The sequence below is a fragment of the Crocodylus siamensis genome, chromosome 15 (genome assembly GCF_052110815.1).
Source record: "Crocodylus siamensis isolate JL-2025a chromosome 15, ASM5211081v1, whole genome shotgun sequence".
NCBI lineage: Eukaryota > Metazoa > Chordata > Crocodylia > Crocodylidae > Crocodylus > Crocodylus siamensis.
The window spans coordinates 4,691,912-4,697,277 of NC_143409.1; positions in this window are offsets into that span (position 1 = coordinate 4,691,912).

Genomic DNA, 5,366 nt, shown 5'->3' on the forward strand with positions numbered 1-5,366 from the left:
TATATCATTCATGGGAACATTGATTAGTGAGAAAAGACTCAAGTGGCTTGGTCATGTCAAGCAAATGCCGGATCAGGATCCTAAAGAATGTGCTATACTCTAAAGCTCTTGAAGGGTCTAGAAAGAGAGGTAGACCACGGCATGATTTCAGGGTGCTTGCAAAGACAACTTAGCATCCTTTGAAATCTTTGTGGATGATTGGGAAAGGAGTGCAGAATGCTGCTCTGGCTGGCAGAGTCAGCTTGCAGATGAGGTGCTGCGAGGCAGACTGGATCAAATTTTGTGATGAATAGCCTCAGAGGAGGAACGAATCTGCTGCTGGGATTCAGAGCATTGCTGCTGCACGGGTGTGCCCTAACTGTAGCTGGGCCTGTCACCCGCGCAGCTGTCAAAGAACTCATCAGCGCCTACGACATGCTCTGTAAAGAGAGACCGTGCCAAGTGCCTGATGTGAAATTCATGTGTATTTGGAAGCCCTGTATTCTGAATAAGTGTATACATCTTGTCTTCTCTGTGTGTGTGAAGGCGTATACACATTTTGTATCATGTATATGTGCATTCATGTGCACATGCAGACATATAAATATCAAATTTTGGTTTCCTGATGTTGCCTTGTTTTTCTGCAGTATAACAGTTACATGGAATCTATAGGAAAATATTTCTATTGCAAATAATCAAATATCAGTCAATTACCACAAACAATACAAAGCTGTGACCAGCAACACTCCCAGATTAGTACGTACGTGTTCACCATATTCCAAAGAAGCAGAGAAGGGAATAATAGAGAGTGAGGTAAATAACATTTCTGGATTCCTAGATTTTAACTGCTTTTAGCAGAAAAGTAAAAATGTTGCAGCACAGACTATCTAATATATGCTGCATATTGGCAGAGTATCAAAGAAACTTTTTACTGAGACCTTTTTTCCCCCCTGCGTTTCAGTCAGTAATCATACCTAAATAATCCCCGAGGAGAAAAAAAAATGATTTCTCCAAGTCTAATATCCTTGTCATGCCAGTAAACTTTGCCGAAGAATCCAAAACTCAAGCAGCTTAAGCATATATTTGCAATATTCAAAAAATAATACATTCAGCACATGACACAGGAAATAATAATCAGATGATCTCAGCCCCAGAAGTATTTCAGTGCTGTGGAAATGCTAGGTTGGAGAGTTCATGTGGAAAAGGAAAAGCCTTGTAACTTCTCCAAACATCAGTCATCACTTCCAGATACCTCTAAATACGACCATTCATTTCACACTGCAGGATATTGTATTGAAAAGCAAGGCAGGGCCAACACAGCACCTTCCACCACTAAATATGCACTGCACAAACCTTAGCTAAGTGTGTTTTTCCTATTTGGAATAGGGCTCTTTCATTTCCAAAAAAAGAGCTTTATGGAGCCATGCTTTTCACAGAGCAAAATATTTATAGCCACGTGCAAAGAATATAAAAAAGAGGAAGGGCTTGAAAAGGCAGAGAGCGAGCAAGCTTTTCCAGGATAGCTGCACAGCAAATATAGAATGACTCATCTGCCTCTTTCAATGAAAATGTTCGTTCCATTCAGATCAAAGGAAACGAGTATACCCTCATCATTTTGTTAAACCTGGAAAAAAAAATATGAAGGTTTTCAATCAGCAGTCACCTAGTGGGAGGTCTATGAACAAATGAAAGCCATAAGATCGTGGCTTATGAAAGGGGCAGTATTCTACAATGCACAATGAGGACAATGCATGTGTTTTAAGTATGATTTGCAAGGGATAGAAAGCTTTGTTTGATATTTTTGTGCAGCTACCCTATGAAACCAAATGGGCCTGTGGTTAGCATCCAGGAGGGGCCAGCAGGGGACTGCATGCTTAGGGGCAACCAACACGGGTTCATCAGTGGCAGGTCCTGTCATACCAACCTGGTGGCCTTTTACGATCAGATTACCAGATCATTAGATGCAGGGGGAGCAGTGGATATAGTCTTCCTGGACTTCCGGAAGGCTTTTGACACTGTCTCTCACTCCGTTTTCATTAAGAAACTGGGGGGCTGTGGTGTAGACACCCACACAGTCAAATGGGTCGCCAGCTGGCTGGAGGGCCACACCCAGAGGGTGGTAGTGGATGGGTCCTTCTCAACGTGGAAAGACGTGGGCAGTGGGGTCCCCCAGGGCTCGGTCCTCGGGCCCGCACTGTTCAACATCTTCATCAGTGATTTGGACGAGGGGGTAAAAAGCACCTGTTCAAATATGCTGATGACACTAAGATGTGGGGAGACGTGGGCACACTGGAAGGATGCAACAGGCTACAATCAGACCTAGACAGGTTACAAGGGTGGGCAGACGAGAATAGGATGGGATTCAACACAGACAAGTGCAAGGTGATGCACCTGGGGAGGAACAACCGGCACCATACCTACAGGCTGGGGAACTCCCCTCTTGTCAGCGCGGAGGCGGAAAGGGATCTGGGGGTCATCATTGACTCCAAGATGAACATGGGCCGGCAGTGTGGAGACACGGTCAGGAAGGCCAACCGCGCCTTGTCCTGCATCCACAGATGCATCTCGAGCAGGTCCAAGGAGGTGATCCTCCCCCTGTATGCGGCACTGGTCAGGCCGCAGCTGGAGTATTGCGTCCAGTTCTGGGCGCCGCACTTCAGGAGGGATGTGGACAGCATGGAGAGGGTCCAGAGGAGGCCATTCGCATGATCAGGGGACAGCAGGGCAGGCCCTACGAGGAGAGGCGACAGGACCTGAACCTGTTCAGCCTCCACAAGAGAAGGCCGAGGGGGATCTAGTGGCCTGTTACAAACTAGTCGGGGGGACCAGCAGGCACTGGGGGAGTCCCTGTTCCCCCGAGCACCGCCAGGAGTGACCAGGAATTACGGTCACAAGCTGGCAGAGGGTAGGTTTAGCTTAGACATCAGGAGGCGCGACTTTACAGTCCGGGCAGCTAGGGTCTGGAACCAGCTTCCAAGAGAAGTGGTGCTGGCTCCTACCCTGGGGGTGTTTAAGAGGAGGTTGGATGAACACCTTGCTGGGGTCGTTTGACCCCAGTACTCTTTCCTGCCATGGCAGGGGGTCGGACTAGATGATCTGCTCAGGTCCCTTCCGACCCTAGAAACTATGAAGCTAATGCTGGTATGTTATCTCCAGTGACATTACTTTGTATTCTTTCAGAGGTCCTCCATGTTGCCTACTGCTCAGGCGCTTGGCAAGCTACAACTCTGAATGCAGAGCCAAATGCAGTCTGACTTCTCACTGCATATTTTTATGGACACAGAAACACAGGTAAACTTTATACAGTTCTGTACTGGCTTTCAGTAGGTCTGAATCTGTCCCATTATAGATTAATGCTTGCTAATTGTGATCTTCTCATTCATGTCATTTTTTACCACTTTGGCTTCCACCTCATCCTACCAGCGTCCCCTCCCCTCCCCTCCCCACATTCTTGGCAGCGAGGGAAAAGGGGAAGCAAGAAGCCACAAAAGTGAAAAGGGAATGTTAAAGTCCATTTAAAATAATGCTGACCTCCTGAGAACTTGCAGCAAAAGAGCATGGGCGACAGATTATTTTGCACAGTGGCCTTTTGTATTTTTTATGCAAAGATTTTTTTTCCTCATAGCCCTGACAAAATAACTTGTGCTCCCCTGCATAGAGTTGCTAATTCCATAAACCTGAAAGAGCAAATGGTGGGCAAAGGGCAGCTGTTCCCATGCTGCCATCATGCGGGGAAATGGTTTATTGCAATGTTCAGAAGCTCCCAGTCAAATTGGTCTGTTGTTGCGTTGCAACGCCAGGCTGAATGGTGGACAGTCATTCATAGACTCAGACACAGTTACAAACATCCAAGTGTCAGATGTGTATCAAGCTGCAATGTCTCATAAAGAAAAGGGAGTCACCTAATGGGTTAGGGAATATTCCTCTTAGAGGAGACCCTACTTGCCTTACGCATCTGAGTAAGTAGTTCACAGTCCTGCTAAATCAGGGGTGGGCAAAATGTGGCCCAGGGGCCGGATGCACCCCACCAGGCCATGCCAGCCGGCCTGTGGGGCACCTAAAAAATTTAGAAAATTAATATTTATCTGCCTCTGGCTGCCTGTCATGTGGCCCTCGATGGCTTGCCAAAACTCAGTAAGCAGCCCTCTGCCCAAAATAATTGCCTGCTCCTGTGCTAAATACTTCTGTGAAGGTGGGGGTCAGCATAAAGATACAGCCAATAGCTTCAGACAGTGAAAATGCAACTGATTAACAATTATTTCTTCGTAATTATTTCTTTGTCACTCCAAATCGTCTCATAAAATAGCCAAATCAACAGCAGGAATGTGGTTCAACAGCAACAAAAGTTGCTGCAAAAAGAGAAATGCTTTTGCCCCGATTCTATTCTTGACTGCAGATATGCTGTCTTCTTCGAGTGTCATGGCACTTATATCCAGGCACACCCTCACTTTACAGTGGCTTCTTACACTGCACATTTTTTGAGGCCACCTCTGTGTCTATATAGGGCTCAGCACAACGGGGCCCTGCTATTGCATGGGACTTCTAGAGATTCCACAATAAAATCATAATAATGGATACTGCCAGCCAGCAGTCCACGGTCACGGGATTGGGATCTTTGGGGCTATAATATTTAACATCTCAAGCTCCCTCACCATGCTTGGCTCCTTTTGCCGCAGTGTCTATGCAAAACTAAGAGACCATTATCCTTTTGCAAACCTTTCTTCCATTGGCATCCTGCTTAATGTTTTCTGAATTTTCTCTTTCTCCTCCCTCCCCTGTGAGCTGCTGCCTAATATTTTCAGCAGCTGAGATAGCAAGCCAATAGATGCATTTAGCCAATAGATGCATTTACATACTACAATGCAGCTAATCTATGGCCAGCAAACAGCCAGAGGGACCAACAACACATGGCTTGGCCAGTTCAATCCCCTGCGAAGAAGGCGCTGCCAAGACCACACTACACAGCCTCCTACTCATTCCATGCTGCTATACTGTGAATGCAAGTAATGAGTACCATGCAGACTTGTATTAACACCAGCTTGACCAGAGTGTGGTTTCCCTCCAACTGTCTAAATAGTTACATTAGGTATGGACATCATCAAAGTCAGGACACTCAAGCCCAACAGTGCAATGCTGCCAACTCCTGCTTTTGAACAGAAAGTGTTTTTAGGAACATGACACTTCATCCTGAAAATGTCATATTGAGAAAAGCTGAGTTGCAAGTTTTTTGGTTAAATTCTTGTAACCCTTTTAAATGGTAACTGTGCAGAATTGTTTAGCACAGAGAGGAAAATACTGACACTAATATCTTACATAGTCATAAACAATTCATGCAATTTACTTTATTTCAGAGTTTATTAACTAAGCCTCTGGAAGCCATTTCTCCA